The sequence below is a fragment of the Tachyglossus aculeatus genome, chromosome 8 (genome assembly GCF_015852505.1).
Source record: "Tachyglossus aculeatus isolate mTacAcu1 chromosome 8, mTacAcu1.pri, whole genome shotgun sequence".
In the NCBI taxonomy this organism is placed as follows: domain Eukaryota; kingdom Metazoa; phylum Chordata; class Mammalia; order Monotremata; family Tachyglossidae; genus Tachyglossus; species Tachyglossus aculeatus.
In genome coordinates, this window is record NC_052073.1 from 7810058 (window position 1) to 7836707 (window position 26650).

At 44.8% G+C, this 26650-nt stretch overlaps 1 protein-coding gene across 6 annotated transcripts in view; it reads left to right on the forward strand.

Moving 5' to 3' along the window:
* Window positions 1–13477: 13477 nt before the first annotated feature.
* NCOA3 (nuclear receptor coactivator 3) overlaps window positions 13478–26650 on the forward strand; it is a 174542-nt gene continuing 161369 nt past the window's right edge. For all 6 annotated transcript variants that reach the window (XM_038750482.1, XM_038750481.1, XM_038750487.1 and 3 more), the window contains exon 1: window positions 13478–13587. The gene's annotated coding sequence lies outside the window, so the exon portion shown is untranslated. The remainder of the gene's footprint in view (window positions 13588–26650) is intronic.

A 26650-nucleotide genomic window follows, 5' to 3' on the forward strand; every position in this document is an offset into this window, starting at 1 on the left:
AGTGGGCTCACAGTCTAAAAGACTGAAGGGCTCACAGTGAAAGCCTGAAGGCCTTAGCGCTTTTGTTTAGCCATAGCTCCTTCATTCTGCTGATCTGTCCAATTTGAACAATGGAGAACAACAGAAAAATGTACTTCTTCCAAGGTTTATGCTACCGTTTCCTCAATTTGGACTTGAGGCTGAACACACGCAATTCCTAGGAACTAAAGCAAACCTCCCATTGAGGTTAGTTTGAATTTCTTCCTGAAATTTCCAGTGGGCTATCTGAAAACCACTATTAGGGCATGCAAAGAGAGAAACCAAAAAAAAAAAATAACTGCACTGCCTTTTTTTGGTTGTTGTCACTATTCAAAATATTAAGGGATCTGAACTTTGTAATGTTTCAGGAACGCAATAGAAGGACTTTTTAAAATTGGGATCATTTCAGTATGATTTTTTTTTCTGATTTTATTAGTCAACCTGAGGCCTTTTTCCTTGTTGTCACTATTCAAAATATTAAGGGATCTGAACTTCGTAATGTTTCAGGAACGCAATAGAAGGACTTTTTAAAATTGGGATCATTTCAGTATGATTTTTTTTTCTGATTTTATTAGTCAACCTGAGGCCTTTTTCCTTTATTCTTTCCTTCCATTGTATTTCTTGAGTGCTTATTGTGTGCAAAGCACTGTACTAAGCACCTGGGAGAGTACACAACAATGAACTGACACATTTCCTGCCCTCAACGTCTTTATTAGAAGGACCCTCACCCCAAGGTGTTTTTTTAATGGTATTTGTTAAGCACTTAACTATGTGCCAGGCACTGTACTAAGCGCTGTGGTGGATACAAGCAAATCGGGTTGGACACAGTCCCCGTCCCACATGGGGCTCACAGTCTCAATCCCCATTTTACAGATGAGGTAATTGAGGTACAGAGAAGTGAAGTGACTTGCTCAGGGTCACACAAAGACGCTCACCGAGGGTCTTTCCTTCATACCTAACCAAACAAAATCATTAGTGGAATTTGCAGACCGGGGAGTGCTATTGTTTAAAGTGAACACCTCTTTATTTGTGGTTTTACCTCCTAACTCAATGGAAATGTGATTGATTTATCCAACCTGGTTGACTTTGCATTGTCTGGTTGGAGGAAGAACTCATCAATTAAATGTAGGTGACAAATTTAAAAACCTGATTTACGTTTTCAGCGGCCTCTTTCATTCAGTCCTACTTATTAAGGACTTACTGCGTGCAGAGCACTGTAATAATAATAACGGTATTTGTTAAGTGCTTACTATGTGCTGAGCACTGTTCTAATCGCTGGCACTGTTCTAAGCACTGGCACTGTTCTAAGCGCTGTACTAAGCGCCTGGGGAAGTAAGATACAGCAATAAAGAGTGACAATCCCTGCCCACAACCAGCTCACAGTCTAGAAGCCACTTATAGAGGTAGTCGCTCTTCAGTTAACCCAAGTTGAGAACCTCAAGAATGGCAAGCTAGAGGAAGAACTCATCAATTAAATGTAGGTGACAAATTTAAAAACCTGATTTATATTTTCAGCGGCCTCTTTCATTCAGTCCTACTTATTAAGGACTTACTGTGTGCAGAGCACTGTAATAATAATAACGGTATTTGTTAAGCGCTTACTATGTGCTGAGCACCGTTCTAATCGCTGGCACTGTTCTAAGCACTGGCACTGTTCTAAGCGCTGTACTAAGCGCCTGGGGAAGTAAGATACAGCAATAAAGAGTGACAATCCCTGCCCACAACCAGCTCACAGTCTAGAAGCCACTTATAGAGGTAGTCGCTCTTCAGTTAACCCAAGTTGAGAACCTCAAGAATGGCAAGCTAGAGGAAGAACTCTTCAATTAAATGTAGGTGACAAATTTAAAAACCTGATTTATATTTTCAGCGGCCTCTTTCATTCAGTCCTACTTATTAAGGACTTACTGTGTGCAGAGCACTGTAATAATAATAACGGTATTTGTTAAGCGCTTACTATGTGCTGAGCACTGTTCTAAGCACTGGCACTGTTCTAAGTGCTGTACTAAGCGCCTGGGGAAGTAAGATACAGCAATAAAGAGTGACAATCCCTGCCCACAACCAGCTCACAGTCTAGAAGCCACTTATAGAGGTAGTCACTCTTCATTTAACCCAAGCTGAGAACCTCAAGAATGGCAAGCTAGAGGAAGCTAAGATTTTTGAGATTTTTTTTTTTCCATGTTGGTTCCTGTTCTCATGAAAATGAGACCTTGAAAAACGCTCAGCTGTGACCTCGTTTCCTCAGTAATTTGAACATTCTGGTATGGGTTTTCTTAAGAACCTTTAAGTTTTCATCTGGGTCATTTTTTTTTTTTGGTCTTTTCATCTTTCCGTAATATGTATGGTATCTTCTTTCCTTTCTCACAAATTCTAACAGAGCGTGTGGGGTAGATGAGTTTAGACTAGAATTTAGAGATGATTTATGTGTTTACAACTCCTTTGTCTATGACAATCCCACAGGAACACATTAAGACAGTCTGCAAAATCAATCAGTGGTATTTATCGAGTGCTTACTGTGTGCAGAGCACCGTACTAAGCGCTTGGGAGAGCACGATACAACAGAGTTGCTCGACCTTTTTCCTGTCCTCAAGGAGCTTACAGTTTAGGTGATGAGGTTACAGTCTAAAGTAACTCAGATTGCAAAATAGAGAAGAATTGAGCATAAGTGTCTCAGTTTCCTCATCTGTAAAATGGGGATAAAGACTGTGAGCCCTATGTGGGACAGGGACTGTGTCCAACCTGATCATCTTGTATCTGCCCCAGCACTTAGAACAGTGCCTGGAAAATAGTAAGCGCTTAACAAATATCATTATTATTATTATTATTATTACTATTATTATTACCGTGGCTTGTTTTTTCTGTGGATACAGGCTTAGGACTGGGAGATCAATCAATCAATCAATCAATCGCATTTATTGAGCGCTTACTGTGTGCAGAGCACTGTACTAAGCGCTTGGGAAGTACAAGTTGGCAACATATAGAGACAGTCCCTACCCAACAGTGGGCTCACAGTCTAAAAGCGAGATCAGAGCGATCAGAGATCAGAATCCTGGTTATTTATTTATCTTTATGGTATTTGTTAAACTCTTACAGTGCCAGGGACTGTACTGATTGATTGATTGGGATTGATTGATTAAGTAGGTAGAGAAAGGACAGAGATACATTGGTCAGAAAGAAGCAGCGTGGCTCAGTGGAAAGAGCCCGGGCTTTGGAGTCTGAGGTCAGGGGTTCAAATCCCAGCTCCGCCACTCGTCAGCTGTGTGACTTTGGGCAAGTCACTTCACTTCTCTGGGCCTCAGTTCCCTCATCTGTCAAATGGGGATGAAGACTGTGAGCCCCCCGTGGGACAACCTGATCGCCTTGTAACCTCCCCAGTGCTTAGGACAGTGCTTTGCACATAGTAAGTGCTTAATAAATGCCATCATTATTATTATTATTATTACTAAGTGCTGGGGTAGATTACAAGATAACCAGGTTGGATACAGTCCAGGTCCCACGTGGGGTTCACAGTCTTTATCCTCATTTTACAGTTGAGGTGACTGAGGCACAGAGAAGTTGAGTAACTTGCCCAAGGTCACACAGCAGACAAGTGGCAGAGCAGGGATTAGAACCCAGGTCCTTCTCTCCACTAGACCACACTGCTCCTCTATTTCCTGGACTTTGCAAAGTACTCCTTTTCCCTTTTTTTTTGTTTCAATGGCATTTGTTAAGCACTCGCTATGTGCCAGGCACTGTACTGTAGATACAAGGTTGTCAGGTTGGACACAGCCCCTGTCCCTTGTGGGCTCACAGTTTTAATCCCCATTTTACAGATGAGGGAATAGAGCTCTAAAATTAGGACGGTAATTTGATCGCTGTTTCCTGTTCATTAATGCTACTTGAGATGTTCTGATAGTGGATGGAGATAGAATCAGTAGATGCTTTGAGTTCTTAGAAGAAATGTTCTACATAAATTGATCATACTTCCTGTTTGGGCAGGCTAGGCCTACATTCTGGTTACCTGATCCAGGCAATTAAAAAAAAAAACAAAACTGTCCTCCAGTCAGGACTATCATTCATTCAATCATATTTATTGAGCGCTTACTGTGTGCAGAACACTGTACTAAGCGCTTGGGAAGTACAAGTTGGTGACATATGGAGACGGTCCCTACCCAACAGTGGGCTCACAGTCTAGAAGGGGGAGACAGACAACAAAATAAAACATATTAACAAAATAAAATAAATAGAATAGTAAATATGTACAAGTAAAATAGGGTAATAAATCTGTACAAACATATATACAGGTGCTGTGGGGAGGGGAAGGAGGTAAGGCGGGGGGGATGGGGAGGGGGAGGAAGGGGAGAGGAAGGAGGGGGATCAGTCTGGGAAGACCTCCTGGAGGAGGTGAGCTCTCAGTAGGGCTTTGGAGGGAGGAAGAGAGCGAGCTTGGCGGATGTGCGGAGGTGTACTTCCCAAGCGCTTAGTACAGTGCTCTGCACACAGTGAGCGCTCAATAAATACGATTGATTGGTTGATTGATTGATTGATTGATTCCAGGCCCGGGGGAGGACGTGGGCCGCGGGTCAACGGTGGGACAGGCGAGAACGATCATCAGGCCTCTAACCTCAACATATCAATCAGTCATTCAATGTTATTTTTTGAGCCCTGACTGTATGCAGAGCACTGTGCTAAGCGTTTGGGAGAGAACATGACAAGAGAGTTGGAGTGGCATGGCCTAGTGGTTAGAGCATGGGCCAGGGAATCAAAGGGACCTGGGTTCTAATATCCGCTCCGCCACCTGTCTGCTGTGTGACCTTGGATAAGTCGTTTAACTTCTCTGTGCCTTAGTTCCCTCATCAGATCCCTGCCCACGAGGAATTTACAATCTAGTCTCAAGATCAAGGCTCCTCCATTGTTCTGGACAAAAGACTCCCATATTCTGGACTCCCATATTCCCTTATATGTTGCCGACTTGTACTTCCCAAGAGCTTAGTACAGTGCTCTGCACACAGTAAGTGCTCAATAAATACAATTGATTGATTGATTAATTGATTCTAGGCATGAGGGGATTTGGGCTTGTAATAATAATGATAACAATAATAATAACGATTGGGGGAGTACCAATAGAATATCATCATCATCATCAATCGTATTTATTGAGCGCTTACTGTGAGCAGAGCACTGTACTAAGCGCTTGGGAAGTACAAGTTGAGCGCTTGGGAAGTATAGAATAGTATAGAATAGAGTTGGTACACCTGTTCCCTGACAACAAGAAGCTTGCAGTCTAGAGGGGGAGACAGACATTAATAGAAATAAATGAGTTATAGAAATGTTCACGATTGCCATGGGGTTGGGGCTGAGTCCTCTAGACTGTACGCCATTATGGGCAGGGATTGTCCCTCTTTATTGCTGTTATTGTGCTTTCCAAGTGCTTAGTACAGTGCTCCGCACACAGTGAGCACTCAATAAATAGGACTGAATGAATGAATGAGGGAGGGGTAAATAAAGGGTGCAAATCCCAAGTACGAGGGTAACGCAGAAGGGAATGGGGGAAGAGGAAAGGAAGGCTTAGTCAGGGAAGGCCACCTTCAGTGAGACCTTGAAGGTGAGGAGAGTCATTGTCTGTCAAATATGAAAGGGGAGGGAATTCCAGGCCAGAGGCAGGATGTGGGCAAAATAGATGAGATTGGGGTACAGTGAAGAGTTTGGCAATAGAGGAGCTAAGTATGCGCGCTGGGTTTGGAGTAGGAGAGCGGCGAAGTGAGGTTGGAGGGGCAAGGTGAGTTTCTATTTGATGCAGGGGTTGATGGGCAACCATTCAAGGCCCTACTGAGAGCTCACCTCCTCCAGGAGGCCTTCCCACACTGAGCCCCTTCCTTCCTCTCCCCCTCGTCCCCCTCTCCATCCCCCCATCTTGCCTCCTTCCCGTCCCCACAGCACCTGTATATATGTTTGTACATATTTATTACTCTATTTATTTTACTTGTACATATCTATTCTATTTATTTTATTCTGTTGGTATGTTTGGTTTTGTTCTCTGTCTCCCCCTTTTAGACTGTGAGCCCGCTGTTGGGTAGGGACTGTCTCTATATGTTGCCAACTTGTACTTCCCAAGCGCTTAGTCCAGTGCTCTGCACACAGTAAGCGCTCAATAAAGACGATTGATTGATTGATAGAAGGGGGAGATTGATGAACCATTGGAAGAACACGACAGTAACAAGGTGCTAATATTAATAAATACTTAAATAAATCGCTTGCTCGATTGGTTGGGGTCAGTTCATTCATTCATTCATTCAATCGTATTTATTGAGCCCTCACTGTGTGCAGAGCACTTGACTAAGCGCTTGGGAAGTACAAGTTGGCAACCTGTAGAGACGGTCCCTACCCAACCACGGGCTCACAGTCTAGAAGGGGGAGACAGACAAGAAAACAAAACATGTGGACAGGTGTCAAGTCCACACCTGTACTTCCCAAGCGCTGATTGTACTTCCCAAGCGCTTAATACAGTACTCAATCAATCAATCAATCGTATTTATTGGGCGCTTACTGTGTGCACAGCACTGTAGTAAGCGATTGGGAAGTACAAGTTGGCAACATATAGAGACAGTCCCTACCCAACAGTGGGCTCACAGTCTAAAAGAGTCTAAAAGTCTAAAAGTCTACTCTGCACACAGTAAGCGCTCAATAAATAAGATGGAATGAATGAATGAATGAAAGTCGTCAGAACAAATAGAAATAAAGCTAGATGCACATCATTACCCGCTGTTGGGTAGGGACCGTCTCTATATGTTGCCAACTTGTACTTCCCAAGCGCTTAGTACAGTGCTGTGCACACAGGAAGTGCTCAATAAATACGACTGAATGAATCATTAACAAAATAAATAGAATAGTAAACATGTACAAGTAAAATAGAGTAATAAATCTGTACATACATATATACAGGTGCTGTGGGGAGGGGAAGGAGGTAGGGTGGGGGGAATGGGAAGGAGGAGAGGAAAAAGGGGGCTCAGTCTGGGAGAGCTCGGGTTCCAGGCTGGTGGGGTTCATTCATTCATTCTCATTCAATCGTATTTATGCAGAGCCCTGTCCTCAGCGCTTGGGAGATCCCCCTCATCATCATCATCATCATCATCAATCGTATTTATTGAGTGCTTACTGTGTGCAGAGCACTGTACTAAGTGCTTGGGAAGTACAAGTTGGCAACATATAGAGACAGTCCCTACCCAACAGTGGGCTCACAGTCTAAAAGTCTCATCTTACCTCCTTCCCTTTCCCACAGCACCTGTATATATGTTTGTACATATTTATTACTCTATTTATTTTACTTGTACATATCTATTCTACTTATTTTATTTTGTTAGTATGTTTGGTTTTGTTCTCCGCCTCCCCCTTTTAGACTGTGAGCCCACTGTTGGGTAGGGACTGTCTCTAGATGTTGCAAACTTGGGCTTCCCAAGCGCTTAGTCCAGTGCTCTGCACACAGTAAGCGCTTAATAAATGCGATTGATGATGACGAGAACCCAGTGTTTAGAGCATAGTAAGCGCTTAACAAATGCCATTATTATTATTTAATAATAATAATTCAGAGAATAAGAATTGTGATATTTGTTAAGCGCTTACTATGTGCTTAACAAATGCCTAGTAAGCGGTATATATGGTCGTACATATTTATTACTCCATTTATTTATTTATTTCGCTTGTACATTTCTATCCTATTTATTTTATTTTGTTGGTATGTTTGGTCCTGTTCTCTGTCTCCCCCTTTTAGACTGTGAGCCCACTGTTGGGTAGGGACTGTCTCTATGTGTCGCCAATTTGTACTTCCCAAGCGCTTAGTCCAGTGCTCTGCACACAGTAAGCGCTCAATAAATACGATTGATGATGACGAGAACCCAGTGTTTAGAACATAGTAAGCGCTTAACAAATGCCATTATTATTATTTAATAATAATAATTCAGAGAATAAGAATTGTGATATTTGTTAAGCGCTTACTATGTGCTTAACAAATGCCTAGTAAGCGGTATATATGGTTGTACATATTTATTACTCTATTTATTTATTTCACTTGTACATTTCTATCCTATTTATTTTATTTTGTTGGTATGCTTGGTCCTGTTCTCCGTCTCCCCCTTTTAGACTGTGAGCCCACTGTTGGGTAGGGACTGTCTCTCAATTTGTACTTCCCAAGCACTTAGTACAGTGCTCTGCACATAGTAAGCGCTCAATAAATACGATCGATTGATTGATTAACAAATGCCAGTATTATTATTTAATAATAATAATTCAGATTGATTGATTGATTGATTAAACAGACATATAATCGCCCTACAACGAGTCCAGAGGGGTCCAAGCAGCAGCCTTCACAGCAGCAGCAGTAGCAGCAACAGGAGTTCAACGCATTTTTGCTAATCTTTTTCTTTTTATTCATCTGCGGCTGAGTTGAGCTCCAGGGCAAACGAAGCCCTCTCCCTCTCCCTTTTTCTTGAGTCCCTCAGAGGCAGAGGGTGGAGAGACTGGGGGAACCTGTCTAAACCTGACTGGGTTATTTTCTGAGCCAGCCCAGCTGAGCTCCAGACATTCTTCCTGAAGCTCTGGGCTGGCTGGATCCCTGGCAGGGCCCTAGAGCGAGCCGAGAACAATCAATCAATCAATCAATCAATCGTATTTATTGAGCACTTACCATGTGCAGAGCACCGTACGAAGCGCTTGGGAAGTACAAATTGGCAACACATAGAGACGGTCCCTACCCAACAGTGGGCTCACACATATATATACGTATATATATATGCGTATATACATATATACCTGTATATATGTATATGTTTCTACATATTTATTACTCTATTTATTTATTTATTTTACTTGTACATATCTATTCTATTTATTTTATTTTGTTAGTATGTTCGGTTTTGTTCTCTGAGCCCCTTCTTTCCTCTCCCCCTCGTCCCCCTCTCCATCCCCCCGTCTTACCTCCTTCCCTTCCCCACAGCACCTGTATATATGTATATATGGTTGTACATATTTATTACTCTATTTATTTATTTATTTATTTATTTATTTTACTTGTACATTTCTATCCTACTTATTTTATTTTGTTGGTATGTTTGGTTCTGTTCTCTGTCTCCCCCTTTTAGACCGTGAGCCCACTGTTGGGTAGGGACTGTCTCTATGTGATGCCAATTTGTACTTCCCAAGCACTTAGTACAGTGCTCTGCACATAGTAAGCGCTCAATAAATATGATTGATTGATTGATTGATTGATTGATTGATTCTCTGTCTCCCCCTTTTAGACTGGGAGCCCCCTATTGGGTAGGGACTGTCTTTATATGTTGATTGATTGATTGATTGATTGATATTGTACTCTTCCAAGCATTTAGTGCAGTGCTTTGCACACGGCGAGCCTTCAATAAATAGGATTGAATGAATGAATGAAGAGCACTGTACTAAGTTCTTGGGAGGGGTACAGTAGGGTAGTAGACAGCGTGGCTCAGTGGAAAGAGCAAGGGTTTGGGAGTCAGAGGTCATGGGTTCCAGTCATGACTCCGTCACATGTCTGCTGTATGACCTTGGGCAAGTCACTTAACTTCTTGAGCCTCAGTTACCTCATCTGTAAAATGGGGATTAAGACTGTGAGCCCCATGTGGGACAACCTCCCCATCCCCCCCACCCTACCTCCTTCCCCTCCCCACAGCACCTGTGTATATGTTTGTACAGATTTATTACTCTATTTATTTTACTTGTACATATTTACTATTCTATTTATTTTGTTAATGATGCGCATTACTCTATTTATTTATTTATTTTACTTGTACATATCTATTCTATGTATTTTATTTTGTTAGTATGCTTGGTTTTGTTCTCTGTCTCCCCCTTTTAGACTGTGAGCCCACTGTTGGATAGGGACTGTCTCTATATGTTGCCAACTTGTACTTCCCAAGCGCTTAGTACACTGCTCTGCACACAGTAAGCGCTCAATAAATATGATTGAATGAATGACAACCTGATTACCTTGTATCCCACCTAGCACTTAGAACAGTGCTCTGCACACAGTAAGCGCTCAATAAATACGATTGAATGAATGACAGCCTGATTACCTTGTATCCCACCTAGCACTTAGAACAGTGCTCATGCATAATAAGCGCTTAACAAATGCCATCGTAATTATTATTATTATATTGTTGAATCGTCCTCTCCTGAGCACTTAGGGCAATGCCCTGCATGCAGTAAGCGTACAATAAATACAAATGAATGGCGGACAGTGAGGGGGGAAGGCCGAGGCATGGGAGCTGCAAACAGGAGAGGGTCTGTAATAAACCGACCCAAAGAAAGCGGCTTGAGAAGCAGTGTGGTTTAGTGGCAAGAACCCGGGCTTGGGAGTCACAGGTCGTGGGTTCGAATCCCGACTCTGCCACTTGTCTGCTGTGTCACTTTGGGCAAGTCACTTCACTTCTCTGTGCCTCAGTTCTCTCATCTGTAAAATGGGGACTAATGATAATAATGATGGTATTTGTTAAGGGCTTACTAGGTACCAAGACTGAGCTCCACGTGGGACAACCTGATGACCTTGTATTTCCCCCAGCGCTTGGAACAGTGCTTGGCACATAGTAAGCGCTTAAAAAATGCCATTATTATTATTATTATTATTATTATTATTCATCCTCCAGGAGGCCTTCCCAGACTGAGCCCCCCCCTTTTTCCTCTCCTCCTCCACTTCCCCTCCCCATCTCCTCCCTCTCTCCCTGTGCTCTACCCCTTTCCCCTCCCCACAACACTTGTGTATATATCTTCCTATTTATTATTCTATTTATTGTATTAATGATGTGTACATTGAAGCAGCATGGCTCACTGGAAAGACCCCTGACTTGGGAGTCAGAGGTCATGGGTTCAAATCCCAGCTCCGCCGTCAGCTGTGTGACTTTGGGCAAGTCACATAACTTCTCTGTGCCTCAGTTTCCTCATCTGTAAAATGGGGATTAGGACTGTGAGCCCCACGTGGGACAACCTGATCACCTTGTATCCCCTCAGCACTTAGAACAGTGCTTGGCACATAGTAAGCACTTAACAAATACCATTATTATTATTATTAGAGAAGCGTGGCTCAGTGGAAAGAGCCCGGACTTTGGAGTCGGAGGTCATGGGCTCAAATCCCGGCTCCGCCAACTGTCTGCTGTGTGACTTTGGGCAAGTCAGTTCACTTCTCTGTGCCTCAGTTACCTCATCTGTAAAATGGGGATTAAGACTGTGAGCCCCATGTGGGACAACCTGATCACCTTGTATCCCCTCAGTGCTTAGAACAGTGCTTTGCCCATAGTAAGCGCTTAACAAATACCATTATTATTATTATTATTATTATTATCATAGCTCTAATTCTACTGGTATTGACATCTGTCTCCATGTTTTGTTTTGTTGTCTGTCTCCCCCTTCTAGCCTGGGAGCCCATTGTTGGGGAGTGATCATTCATTCATTCAATCGTATTTATTGAGTGCTTACTGTGTGCAGAGCACTGTACTAAGCGCTTGGGAAGTCCAAGTTGGCAACATCTAGAGACGGTCCCTACCCAACAGTGGGCTCACAGTCTAGGAGGCCTTCCCAGACTAAGCCCCTTCCTTCCTCTCCCCTTCGTCCCCCTCTCCATCCCCTCATCTTACCTTCTTCCCTTCCCCACAGCACCTGTATATATGTATATATGTCTGTACATATTTATTACTCTATTTATTTATTTTACTTGTACATATATATTCTATTTATTTTACTTTGTTAGTATGTTTGGTTTTGTTCTCTGTCTCCCCCTTCTAGACTGTGAGCCCGCTGTTGGGTAGGGACTGTCTCTATGTGTTGCCGACTTGTACTTCCCAAGCGCTTAGTCCAGTGCTCTGCACACAGTAAGCGCTCAATAAATACGATTGATTGATTGATTCCCAAGCGCTTAGTCCAGTGCTCTGCACACAGTGAGTGCTCAATAAAGACGATTGATTGATTGATAGAAGGGGGAGATTCTCTTCTCTGTGCCTCAGTTCCCTCATCTGTAAAATGGGGCTGAAGACTGTGAGCCCCCCGGGGGACAACCTGATCACCTTGTAACCTCCCCAGTGCTTGGAACAGTGCTCTGCACATAGTAAGCCCTTAATAAATGCCATCATATTATTATTATTATTACTATTGCTATCATTATTAAACATCCCTTCATTCAAGGAAGCTTTGCTCTGACTGGAAACGAACGCTCTTAAAGGTTGAAAGCGTGACATCCCCGCATGGTGCCGACTTGTACTTCCCAAGCGCTTAGTCCAGTGCTCTGCACACAGTAAGCGCTCAATAAATACGATTGAATGAATGAATCAATGAATCAATTAATCGTATTTATTGAGCGCTTATTGTGTGCAGCGCACTGGACTAAGCGCTTGGGAAGTACAAGCTGGTAACATATAGAGACGGTCCCTACCCAACAGCGGGCTCACAGTCTAGAAGGGGGAGACGGAGAACAAAACCAAACATACTAACAAAATAAAATAAATAGAATAGATAGGTACAAGTAAAATAAATAGAGTAATGGGAGACAGAGAACAAAACTAAACACACTAACAAAATAAAATAAATAGAATAGATAGGTACAAGTAAAATAAATAGAGTAATAAATATGCGCAGACATGTATACATATATACAGGTGCTGTGGGGAAGGGAAGGAGGTAAGATGGGGGGATGAGGGGGAGAGGAAGGAAGGGGCTGAGTGTGGGAAGGCCTCCTGGAGGAGGTGAGCTCTCAGTAGGGCCTTGAAGGGAGGAAGAGAGCTAGAATGAACTCTTTGTTGGTGAATCGTAGTTCCCAGGCGTCTAGCCCAGTGCCATGCTCGCAGTAAGCGCTCAATAAAGACGGTGGAATGAATGAATGAATGACTATTATTAAGGAGCAGCGTGGCTCAGTGGAGAAGAGCCCGGGCTTTGGAGTCAGAGGTCATGGGTTCGAATCCCAGCTCCACCACATGTCTGCTGTGTGACCTCGGGCAAGTCCCTTAACTTCTCTGAGCCTCAGTTCCCTCATCCGTAAAATGGGGATTAATCAATCAATCAATCGTATTTATTGAGCGCTTACTACGTGCAGAGCACTGTACTAAGCGCTTGGGAAGGACAAATTGGCAACACACTGGGACAGTCCCTACCCAACAGTGGGCTCACAGTCTAAAAGACTGTGATTGAGACCGTGAGCCCCACGTGGGACAACTTGATCACCTTGTATCCACCCCCAGCGCTTAGAGCAGTGCTCTGCACATAGTAAGCGCTTAACAAATGCCATTAGTATTATTATTATTATTATTATTAAGCAGGCCGCGCCCCGCCCCTCCCCGCGGTCCCGGAAGGGGCGGTGGCGTCGGCGCAGGGGCCGCCGGGAGTTGTAGTTCGGGGCGGGGCGGCTCCGGACTACGGCTCCCAGCGGCCCCTGCGCGGCGGCCGTGTCGTCGTCGGCTGCTGGAGCCGAGGAGCCGAGGGGGGCCGAAGAGGGGCCGAAGAGGGGCCGAAGAGGGCACGGGCGGCGGCCCTGTCTGCGGCCGAGCCGAACCGAACCGAGCCGAACGGAGCCGAGGACGATGTCGGGGAGCGGTGAGTGCGGGGCAGAGGGGGAGAAGGGGGGGCGCGTGCGCGCGGGCGGGCGGGCGCGCGCTCCTCGCCGTCCGGGGGGGTGGCGCCCCCCGGCCCCTCCCCCACCCCGGCCGGGTGTGTGTGTGTGTGTGTGTGTGTGACAGAGAGAGGGTGTGTGAGAGTGTGTGTGTGAGAGAGAGAGAGGGTGTGTGAGTTAGTGGGTGTGTGAGTGGGTGTGTGTGAGAGAGAGAGAACAGTGCTTTGCACATAGTAAGCCCTTAATAAATGCCATCATTGTCATTATTATTAGAAGGAGTGTGTGTGATTGATAATGTGTGGGAGAGAGAAGGTGTGTGTGACGGTGTGTGTGTGTGTGTGAGAGAGAAGGGGTGTGTGGCGGGGTGTGTGTGAGAGAAGGTGTGCGAGACGGTGTGCGTGTGAGTTTGTGTGTCTGTGTGTGTGTGAGAGACGGTGTGTGTGAGAGAAGGTGTGTGTGGCGTTGTGTGTGTGAGAGAAGGTGTGTGAGACGGTGTGTGTGTGTTTGTGTGTCTGTGTGTGTGTGTGAGAGAGAGAGAGGGTGTGTGACTGTGTGAGGGTGTGTGTGTGTGAGAGAAGGTGTATGTGACGGAGGGGGTATGTGTGTGTGTGAGAGAGAAAGAGGGGGTGTCTGAAAGTGTGTGTATGTATGTGAGAGGTGTGTGTGACTGTGAGGCGGAGTGTGGTGAGAGAGGGTGTGTGTGTGAGAGAGAAGGTGTGGGGCAGGGTGTGTGTGTGAGAAGGTGTGTGTGAGTTTGTGTGTGTGTGTGTGTGTGTGTGAGGGTGTGTGAGTATGTGACACAGAGAGGGGGTGTGTGTGTGTGTGAGACGGTGTGTGTGAGAGAGAAGGTGTGTGGCAGGGTGTGTGTGTGTGAGAGAGAAGGTGTGTGTGAGTTAGTGTGTGTGTGTGAGTTAGTGTGTGTGTGTGTGAGGGTGTGTGAGTATGTGACACAGAGACGGTGTGTGTGTGTGAGAGTGTGTGTGTGTGAGTGTGTGTGTGTGTGAGAGAGAGAGGAGGGTGTTGGTGTCTGTGAAAGACAATGTGTGTGTGTGTGTGTGTGTGTGTGAGAGAGAGAGGAGGGTGTTGGTGTCTGTGAAAGACAATGTGTGTGTGTGTGTGTGTGTGTGTGAGAGAGAGAGAGAGGAGGGTGTTGGTGTCTGTGAAAGACAATGTGTGTGTGTGAGAGTGTGTGTGTGTGTGAGAGAGGAGGGTGTTGGTGTCTGTGAAAGACAATGTGTGTGTGTCTGTGTGTGTGTGAGCCAGCGGGGCACCTGGGTCCCCCAGGAGGGCGAGGAACCCCGGAAAAGGACCCCCTTTTCCCCTGCTCTTCAGTTATTCTGTAGTATTCTTTATCGTTATTTATTTATTCTTATTATTTATTAATATTTATTATTCTTAATTATGTGTTTACCATTTATTCCGATGCAGTTGAAGCCCGTCTACTTGTTTTGTTGTCTGTTTCCCCCCCCCCCCCCCCTTTCTAGACTGGGAGCCCGTTTTTGGGTAGAGATTGTCTCTATCTGTTGCCGATTCGTACTTCCCGATAATAATAATAATGATGGCATTTGTTAGGCGCTCACTATGTGCCGATCACTGTACTAAGCGCCGGCGGGGGAGGGATACAAGGTGTTCAGGTTGTCCCACGTGGGGCTCACAGCCTTAATCCCCATTTTCCAGATGAGGCCCAGAGAAGTGCGGTGACTTGCCTAAAGCCACGCAGCAGACAAGTGGCAGAGCGGGATTAGAACCCACGACCTCGGACTCCCAAACCCGGGCCCTTTCCACCAAGCCACTCCGCTTCTCAGCTGGGAGTCCGTTGTTGGGGTAGGGATTGGCCCTATCTGTTGCCGAATCGAACTTTCCAAGCGCTTAGTACAGTGCTCTGCACACAGTAAGCGCTCAATAAATACGATTGATTGATTAGTCCAGTGCTCCGCACGCAGTAAGCGCTCAATAAATACGACTGAATGAATGAATGAAAGAATGAATGAATGAATGAAAGGACCGGCCGCCCCCCCCTTTCCCCTCCCCCCAGGGTCAGGGGTCAGGGCCGCCCCTGTGGAGACGGTTTTGGGGGGCGGGGTGTCTCTGAGGAGCATTTTGGGGGAGGGGGCGGTGGGTGGGATGGCCCTTCAAGTTTATAGAGTAGTGCTTTGCACATAATAAGGGCTTAACAAATGCCCTTATTCTTCTTCTAATAATAATAATCAGTCAATCAATCGTATTGAGCGCTTACTGTGTGCAGAGCACTGTACTAAGCGCTTGGGAAGTACAAGTTGGCAACATATAGAGACAGTCCCTACCCAACAGTGGGCTCACAGTCTAAAAGGTAATAATGATGGTATTAAGCGCTTACAATGTGCAAAGCACTGTTCCAAACGCCGGGGAGGATACAAGGTGATCAGGTTGTCCCACTTGGGGCTCACAGTCTCCACCCCCATTTTACAGATGAGGTAACTGAGGCCCAGAGAAGTGAAGTGACTTGCCCAAAATCACACAGCTGACAATTGGCGGAGCCGGGATTTGAACCCACGACCTCTGACTCCAAAGCCCGGGCTCTTTCCAGTGAGCCACGCTGCTTCTAGACTGTGAGCCCACTGTTGGGTAGGGACCGTCTGTATATGTTGCCAACTTGGACTTCCCAAGCGCTTAAGCGCTCAATAAATACGATTGAATGAACGAATGAATTATTATTCAGCGTGGCTTAGTGGAAAGAGCTCGGGCTTTGGAGTCAGAGGTCATGGGTTCGAATCCTGTCTCCACCACTTTCATTCAATCGTATTTATTGAGCGCTTACTGTGTGCAGAGCACTGGGAAGTACAAGTTGGCAACTTAGCTGTGTGACTTTGGGCAAGTCACCTCACTTTGCTGGGCCTCAGTTCCCTCATCTGTAAAATGGGGATGAAGACTGTGAGCCCCCCCGTGGGACCACCTGATCACCTTGTAACCTCCCCAGCGCTTAGAACAGTGCTTTGCACATAGTAAGTGCTTAATGAATGCCATCATCATTATTTTCCTCCCCCTTTCCCTGACCGGTTTCAGCCTCCCCGTTCTTGGCAACTTAAAAAGCAAGCCGTTGTGCAAAGCCTTGCTCCCCCTCCCCTGCCCTCTCCCTTCCCCCACCCCCAAGAATCTGGTTTTGTTTTGCTGATGAAGGCCTCTCCCCCCCTTCCCCTCCCCCCCGCGCTGATTTAAAAATTTCATGTCGGTTTCAGATGACGTCTGTCTCCCTCCCCTCCCCCCTTCTAAAATAATAATAATAATAATAATAATAATAATGGTGTTAAGCGCTTACTGTGTGCCAATCACTCTCCTAAGCGCAGGGATAGATAAAAGGTTATCAGGTTGCCCCCCTTGGGGCTCACAGTCTTGATTCCCATTTTACAGATGAGGAAACTGAGGCACAGAGAAGTGAAATGACTTGCCCAAAGTCACACTGCTGACAGGTGGCGGAGGCAGGATTAGAACCCCCGATCTCTGACTCCCCAAACCGGGCTCTTTCCACTAAGCCACGCTGCAGCTTCTAGACTGGAACCCCGGTGTGGGCAGGGATGGTCTCTCTTGATTGCTGAATTGGACTTTCCAAGCGCTTAGTACAGTGCTCTGCATGCAGTAGGTGCTCAGTAAATACGATGAATGAATGAATATTCCCCAACAATTCCCCCCCTCCTCGCAGCAGCCAAATTCTTCTATCTGGGGGGAACAATGAAGGGAAAATAAAAGCAAGAGCAAATCTTGTGAACTAGTGCTCAGAAGAGCTCATTTACTACTACTACTACTACTACTACTACTACTACTACTACTACTAGTATTTGTAAGTGCTTACTATGTGCCAGGCACTGTACTCAGCGCTGTGGTGGATACAAGCAAATCAGGTTAGACACAGTCCCCATCCCACATGGGGCTCGTACACTTAATCCCCATTTTATAGATGAGGGAACTGAGGCCCAGAGAATCAAGCAATCGTATTTATTGAGCGCTTACTGTGTGCAGAGCACTGTACTAAGCGAAATGACTTACCCAAGGTCACACAGCAGGCAAGTGGCGGAGTCAGGATTAGAACCCATGACTTTACAGCTCCCAGGCCCGGGCTCTGCCCCTCCCCCCCCCTTTTTTTTTCTTTTTTAAACACGGGTTTTTAGCCACCGACGAGATGGATTTTGGAACACCTCCAGTTCAAAAAACTCGTGTGGTGTTAGACGTTCAAGTTGGGGACACACGATCTCTGAAATTGTGGAAAAGTTGTCAAAAGGGGGGAACACTAGTCCTCCGGCAGGAGTTTTAAAAGTCTGTGATTAGGAAATAATCGGGGCTTGGAAGTTCTTAGGGATTCCCTTCCCGTGAGTTAAATACAATTTTATTTAATGGGAACACTTCCTGTTGTGTGTTGAGAAGCTCTCCGCGATGGTGTATTGTATTTAAAAAGCAACCAACCTGCTTTCGTTGCTAATACTGTACCGTAGAATAAACAGGAAGGAAAGTACCAGATGCCTACTTACTGCAGTGTTTTTTGTTTTTTTTAAAATAGAGTAAAGGGGGCAGTGGTACTAAAATTCTCCAATCTCTTTCAAGCTCCCAGAACAGTGCGCAAGTGCTTAGGACAGTGCTTTGCACATGGTAAGCACTCAATAAACACCACTGATTGGAAAGAGAAATGCCCAGCTTTGAATACCAAGCAGCTTTCTAATTGTTGAAGGCTTAGAGTTTCCTTTTGGTTGGCTTTTTGGAGAAAAATGACATTTCGTTTTTGGTTGTTTTTTTTTTTTTAAGTGCCTCGCCACCCCATGTGAACTTAAATTTTTGGACGCTATGTTTCTGGCTCTGGAAATAATAATTTAAGAGCTTGAACTGCTGCTCATTTAATCTCTTTCTGAGCACATCCCCGTTTAATGCAAGGAGCCAGAAAGAACAGAAGAAGCGTGACGAAAGCACAACTAAAGATCTCGCATTTTGAATCATAATTTTATTACTCTGGCACCAAATTAGAATGAAACCTCATTGGTGCATCACTTGGTTGGGTGTGTGTTTGTATCTGTGTGCCTGCTCGTGGGTGTACGTGTGTGGGAGACCATATTATGCCGAAATACCATTTCTGGGTCTTCAGCTGGGGAAGACATCCAGGCTGTGCTCATTGTTTGTGTGTAAGATGAACCCTCTGTTGGTAACATGTAAAATGATATTGAGCACTATATTCTCTCTGACATTGGAGGTTGCATCAGGTCTTGCATTTAAATGAACAGTAATCTAGGTTGCCATGATCCTAAATGATTATGCGATAGCCGTTTTGCAGTGTGTCGGTAGAAGTGACTTGATGATGAGAAATTAAAAAAAAAACCAGCACACACTCATGCCCCACAGTGAAGAGAATGAAGAGCATGGGGCGAGTTTGAAACTAGCTGCTGCATAGGCTGAGCTAGAGATTTTTAAAAAAACACATTAGGAGGATGGTGGAACACTCACTGTCCTGGAAATTACCGAGGATGTTTCTGCATGCGCCGAAAAATACAAAACTATTCTGGAAAACAGACATTTTCATTGTTTTGACTTTAGACCTGAATAATTCAGGAATTCTGAAGCAGGAGCATTCTGAAGATTTGAATGATTTATGTCTGCATTTCATGTATGTATTCCAAATTATTTAGGATTTGTAATGGAGCAGTGTCAGAGACTAGATAGAAATGCCTTTTAAAAAATGCCGATTGTCAATGGAACCGGTAAAAGGAACTGTATAAGCAAAGGATTGGATAAAGTGTCCATTTGTATAGAAAGAAAATGCTATGAATTGGGTTTCTTCAATTGGATAATTTTCTAACAATCACATTTTTGAGAATACAAAAAAATGTGGTCTGTGGTTGACCTTTTTACCGTTTTCCAGGGAAGATGCTTTAGTGGAACTTGCAGAAAGTAACTACGGAATTTGTTTTTAGAAAAATATCCTTGATTTACTTGGATGTGTTCTTAACAAGCTCATCCCTCGTGTGAGTGATTTCAGGGACTCAATTTAAACCGAACTGATTTTCATGTTAGTTGGATAGCAATCAACCCTTTCAAATACTCATTCCCTCTGACTGGAAGAGCCACATAATTACGTCTTTACTTGAAGAGAACCATTTGAAATCATTTTCTTTCATTTCTGTTTTAAAGCTCGGGCAGCAGGACCCATTAAAAACCCAGCTTTGTCATCTCATTAATTGGTGGTGAAAAGACAATGGAGTCATTCTTTAGAGTTTTTTAAATTATTTTTTTTAGGTTGAATAATTTTCAGCCTCACCCAGAGGATATGCAGTTCTTTTGAGAACTTGTAATTTGTTGCAAGTTTAGTCTGAACGTAGCCTCCAGTGGATGTTTGGGCACACAGCCAAACTACCACAGTTTTTTATAGTTGTAAATTTGTATTATCGAGGTGCCAAGCCTAGAAAAGCAGGAGTTATTGAACAGAACTGAAGTTAGCCCTTAACTCAGATTAGATCACTGGATCATAGTAATGATTTGAGTTTGCTTTTACCTGAACTATACTATCAAATATGCACACCCCCCCCCCAACCTTCCTGTAGGGAGACAGGTCCAGAAATGAAATATGTGAAGAATTTCCTTTTTCTTTTTAATGAGCAACAGATTAAAGAAACCGGGTAGTTGTTGATGACCAAGCTTGTGGAGACCATTTGCATCTTTGTATTCCTTGATACATAGCACGGTGACTTTTTTTCCAATTTAGATTTTAAACATGGCTTAAGCCTGCCAACAGTGTTTAGATTTCACCTCAGCTTGCTGAGGTTTCCATCAGTTTTTTTTTTTTGCATTAAATTCTACTTATGAAAAAACTGGGGGGAGGGGGAGAAGTAATCACAGTATTTATCAAGCAAACACAATCTGTTTGCTAGTTCAGGTTATGTGATACTTTTTTCTTGCTTGAAATAACCGACCAAAGTTTGACTTCACCTAGTGTTAACATTAGATAAGTAAAATCTTTGGGTGATCCAGAAACCTAGTTTGAGTTAATCCTCCTCTCTACCAACCTTTCTCCCCAAGCTAACAAAATTGACTTTTGACCCGAATTCCTTTTCTATTTCTTCACGTGTCCTGTAAGTAGAGGGAATGAAATGGCCGAAAGAGCCTCCTCAGAGAGGAGGAACGGGGGTTTGAGAGGAGGAACGGGGGTTTGAGATGGGGAACCCTTCCCAGACTCTTAATTATGCAGATGGTAGTCTGAAATTCTGTGCTGTCGTGACACTGGGCCCCGCTGGGAATTGTAGCCTGGGGTTGTAGGTGAGGTTAGTTGTGGGGGTGTGAGCAGAGATGACAATTTTTTATTTTGAATTTGTCGGCAAAAAGGGGGCAGCGATTTTCCAGGAGGAGTTGGGTCTCAATAATAATAATAATAATGGTATTTAAGCGCTTCTATTTGGCAGGCACTGTACTAAGCACTGGAGTGGATACAAGCAAATTGGGTCGGACACAGTCCAAGAGAAAAGGGTACCCGTGAGACAGAGACCTGGTGTTGATGATGAGGACTGTGGTATTTAAGCCCTCACTATACGACAAGCACTGAAGGTGAAAAGCTGGAGCGTCATCATCATCAATCGTATTTATCGAGCGCCTGCTATGTGCAGAGCACTGTACTAAGCGCTTGGGAAGTACCAATTGGCAACAATTGGAGCAGATACAGTGCAGTCATGTTAGGTCCAGCCCTTTGTGGCGTTCACAGTGCGATAGGGAAGGAGAACAGGCTTTTGATCCCAATTTTACAGATGAGGAAAGTGAGACCCAGGGAAGCCGGGATTATTCATTCACTCAATTGTATTGAGCGCTTACTGTGTGCACAGCACTGTACTAAGCGCTGGGGAAGTACAAGTTGGCAACATATAGAGGCGGTCCCTACCCAACAGCGGGCTCACAGTCTAGAAGATTAGAAGCCAAGTACCCAAAAATGAAACCCCAGCAGGGAGCCTGAAGAGGCTTGATCTGGTGGGGCAGTGGAAGCCGGTTGTTCGGAGCCTGGGCCGGCTCTTTGCTGCTTGGCATGTGGGCCAAGTCCTCTGAGCAGGCCCTGTCCTGGCCTGCCTGCAGAGAGGCCTCCTCTCTACAATAAGAGCCCAGCTAATCCACAGTCTGCCTAATCAACCCTCGGAATCGAGAGCCGAGTTTTTTGGTTTTCCGCAGCTCTAAATCAGTTCCTTCCTTCATTCAGTCGTGTTTACTGAGCACTTACTGTGTGCAAAGCACTGGACTGAGCGGTTGGAAGAGTACAATATAAGCTGCAGAGAATTCTCTGCCCGGTCAGTATTACCAAAAACATTTAGTGCTTTAATTCCTTTTTTCCCTTTAGATGACGGCATTAGAGCCTGTACAAAATAAATGGCAGACTCAGCCTTTTACTAATTATATTGGACCAGCATTGAAGAAGGTTGATTTGATTTGATTTTTTTGACTCTAGGTAGCACAGATTTGAGGTTCTGTGGGCCTGAGACAGAGGCCAAGGGGAAGGCTGACAAACAGGTTTTACCTCTCTGTGAGAGTGTTCCAAGTGTTTCTGACTTTTTCTGTGGTTGAGACCTTTCTTTTTTTTTAAATGGTATTTGTTAAGCACTTAACATGTGGCAAACGCTTTTCTAAGAGCTGTGATAGGTACAAGTTAATTAAGTCGGACAGGTTAGGTCGGACATAGTCCCTGTCCCGCATGGTGCTCACAGTCTTAGGTAGGAGGGAGAACAGGCTTCCCCATTTTACAGTTGAGAAAGCTGAGGCCCAGAGAAGTTAAATGACTTGCCCAAGGTCACACAGCAAGCCATTGGTAGAGTCAGGATTAGAACCCAGGTCCCTCTGATTCCCAGACCCCTGCTTTCTCCACTAGGCCCCACTGCTCTTTGCCTTGCTTAGCTTCATTAGGAAAAATGACTGTGGAATCCTTTTCTCTATTGTCTTTTCCCTCGTTATAAACTTGTTGTAAACCAAGGATCCAACCGGATTGCTAACTTGTTTCCTGCTGTATCCATGAAAAGTTCCTTCATTATTCCTCCCACGTTATGAAATGCTTAATTTCATTGCTTTGCGGCTAGACGCTGCTGCAAGGGAAGTATTTTGAAGCCACAGTTCCGTAAAAGAAATCACTAGGTACCCCAAGTACCTTTGAACTGAGATCTCAAACCCATTTTCTGCTTTTAAATTGAGCGGCACCGTTAGTTTAACCTGAAACAGAGCTGAACCCATAGTTCACTTAGGAGCTCTTGAAGTACTTCTGGATCCCAAACGAGTTGGCAAGTAGGACTAATTGCCTAATATGCATTGTTGGGGAAGGGGAAACCTTTACCCCTGGCTGCCTTGGATTAGTTTGTTTTCCTAGTCTGAACCTGGTTCTAATGGTCTTGATGTTTTCTGCATCAAAGGTGAATTTCTCAATGTTTTATTAAAAAGTTGGCTGCATGGTGTAATGGTTAATGCTCTGGGTTTTGGAATCCGGTGATCCGAGTTCAAATCTTGTGGGACCTAATATTTTAGGGCTTTCAACAGTGCCTGACATGTAGTAAATGCTTAACAAATGCCATAATTATTAAGGCATTTCACCCCAAATCTTTCCCTTATATTTCAGTGCCCTTATAAATAACCATAGCTGTCTCTGGTAATCTTGAAAATAAATATGGTTCTGTGCATTGTACCAGACCACTTGGCAGCTTTGGTTCTTGATCTAAAGAAAGGTAAAAAGAGAAAATAGCACTGTGGATAACTACATTGTAGAACAGTTTGAGTGCCATGCTACCCACAGAAATCACACATTAGAAACTCTTCTCCCTTTCAGTAGTCCCTGAAAAAAGAACTGTAATGGTGCTTGAAAAGGAACAGTTTTTTCCCTGCTGACTTTTTTTTTTTTTTAAGATGGGTTTCTTCCCCCCGTGCTGCCCCCCAACTTTTTGGCGGGGGTGGAGGGATGGGGGACAAAGCAAATTCCCAGAGTTTTTAGTTTTTTCCGTGAATTGTGATTGGTTGCAGCATTATGTTAAGCCCAGGGCCAGTTTGGAAGTCATTCTTTTAAGTAGCTGTTCCATGAAGGAGGGAAAACCTGAAAGAGGGAATTTCAAAGCAGCCTCAGTACTGTTTTGAGAGTTCACCATCTTCGGAATAATGGCTAAGCAGTAGGCAAGAAGCGTGCAGGTTTATCGTGGTGTTTAGTGTTTCTTCCCTGTCATGCATTGGAGAACATTAGTTTTTTAAATAAAGGGTAAGCGAGGAAACCGAAAAAAGGATTCTAACAGAAAGCATCTCTAGTGTAAGTAATAATTGCTTTTAATTTCTGTTGAGTGGAAATGCAAAGCCAAACTCCTGAATCAAAAAGAAAAAAATCATGAAAGTTGCCTGTTTGTTTTTTTCCCCTCCAATGCAACTATTATAGCTTACGCATGCAACTGTAAACCACCACAGACTTTAAAGTATTCTTTGGGTGGGAGGCTAGGGGGGAAATACACCCTGAGGATTACGTTCATACACTGTGAAAACAAATGGATGTTTAAGGTTGATACATTGACGGGTGTAAAACTTTCCCCACAGTTTTTCCCATCCTTATTTAAAAGCCAACTTTACCTCAGAAGAATAGGGGATAGTTTGGTAAGGCAGTAGTGGTAGCAAAGCCGCCACCGGGGCTGTAATTCTGTATTGTTTAAATCTTATTGGTCAAATATTGAATGAGCTAAGCTGTTTACCCACAGATAATGGAGAGAAGTCAAGAGTGCTGATTCAGCATAAAAGCTGGGTGACAAGATGGCTGAGAACAGCCTCCTGGAAGTGTGCTTTATAATCAGCTCTTGGAAACAGCTGCATGTCTTGTTTGGACAGTAAGGAATGATATACGTGAATACTTGTTCTGCCCTTTTGGGCTGAAGACTGTTTGAAGAACCATTTTTTTTTAAAGGGTATTTGCCGAGCTCTTACTACGCGCCCACCCCTGTTCTAAGTAAGCACTGGGGTAGAAGCAACGTATCTGCTTCCAAAACGTATTGAATATAGAAAATTTAACGTGGTGAAGGAACAGTACGTATGGCGAACAATTCAAGTATTAAGTTTCTAAAGCAGTTGAGCAGTTTCGGCTCCAGCTCACACTTTTCAGCCATTTTTAACCGACCGGGAGACGCAGTATTGAAAATTTCTTTTATTTGTTTTCAACCGACTGTATGTCCAGTCTAGCAAAGTAGATGTCAGCTTTGTAGTTGTGGGTAGACTTGTTAGAGAGCAGTGCTTTCCCAAACATGTCAGGTGACCCAGAGGGGAGAAAGAAAAAAGCAGTCCGTGAAAATAAAATGCCATTTCTTAGTAAAAGGCAATAGGCCTTCACTGGACAGCAGTAAAGCGAATACTATACTGACTTGCTGGGAAGAAAGCTAAACCAAATTGAGCTGGAACTTGATTGAAAGGGGGAGGTAGGGGTGGTGGGATGGACAGATGTTCAGGATGGGATTGACTTAGAGGGGGCAGGGGCACAGTGGAAGGAGATGAAGAGGATGGAGGGGATTGCCCAGTGTGGTTGCCCCGGATGATTGACTAATCTCCACCAATGAAAGCATTCCTACCATGACAACTGCAGTCAGGGGCGGGCTTTGAGAGCCACAGGGCTAAATAAGAATTGGGCATCTTCAGTGTTCTTACCCATGCTTAGGAAGGAGTCCGGAAAAGGCAGCCTGGCCCGAGTCCTTGGGTATGTGGGCATGTATGTGCCCACACACACACACACTCTCTCCCTCTCCCTCCTCTCCCTCCTCTCCCTCCTCTCCCTCTTCTCCCTCCTCTCTCTCCTCCTCTCTCTTCTCCTCTCCTCTCTCCCTCCCTCTCCTCCTCTCTCCCTCTCTCCCACTCTTCCTCTCCCTCTTCTTTCATTCAATCAATCGTATTTATTGAGCGCTTACTGTGTGCAGAGCACTCTACTAAGCGCTTGGGAAGTACAAGTGGGCAACATATAGAGATGGTCCCTACCCAACAATGGGCTCACAGTCTAGAAGGGGGACTTCTCCCCTCCCCCCAAATCTGGATTTCCCTCCCCCTTCCTATTCATATCTGTCAGTCCACCACTCTCCTCACCTTCATAACCCTCCTTAAATCACATCTCCTCCAAGAATCCTTCCTGGCTAAGCCCTCAATTCTCCATCTACTTGGCACCTTTTAAGGACTCGCTAGTCACCCCACACCCAGCTCCACAGACCTTATGTACGTGTCTGTTATTTTAATGTCTGTCTCCCCCTCGAGACTGTGTGCTCCATGTTTGTTGTACTCTTCCACGTGTTTAGTACAGCGCTGTGCACACAAGTGCACAATAAATGCCATTGATTGGGTGGAGGCTGTCTCAGCCCTGTTATAGGAGCAGGCTGACTGGCGTTGGTCCCTGGGCTGGCCTAGCTTATTGATGGGATAGCTTCTAGACTGTAAGTCCGTTGTGGGCAGGGTCCGTATCTGTTTACTGTTGTACTCTCCCAAGCACTTAGTACAGTGCTCTGCACACAGTAAGCGCTCAATAAATACACCCTATTTCCCTCTCTCTCGCTCCTCCATCCTTCTACCTCCTGCTTGCCCCAGCATCCCCCTGAAGCTGCTGTTCAGGTGTCCCAATGGACCACGCTCATCTCCACTAGTAAGAACCAACTGCTTCAAGTAGGAGCAGGCTACCCTGCCACCCGCATATCACGCCTCTCTTCTCAGCGCTTAGAACAGTGCTTTGCACATAGTAAGCGCTTAACAAATGCCATTATTATTATTATTATTATTCTCTCCCCTCTCTCGTCCGACTCCATTTCACTCGAAGACTGGTTTTGCGAGATGCTGTTGGAGTTCCCCGCACCACACCCGGCTCTCCTTAGCCGCAACGCCCGGTCAGTGGGCCGGAGAACCTCCGTCAGCCACAGCAAGCATCCCGTCGAGGATCCAGCCCGTTGGCTCTAGTCCTGGTCTTCTGTTGTCCCTTTTCCAATCTTTGGAAGGGCACCGGAGCGGGGGCAGTGGCCTAAGGAATAGGGAGAGTAGGAAAAGATTTGGTGGAACTTGAGCACACGCTTTTCTTCTCCCCGTCCTCCC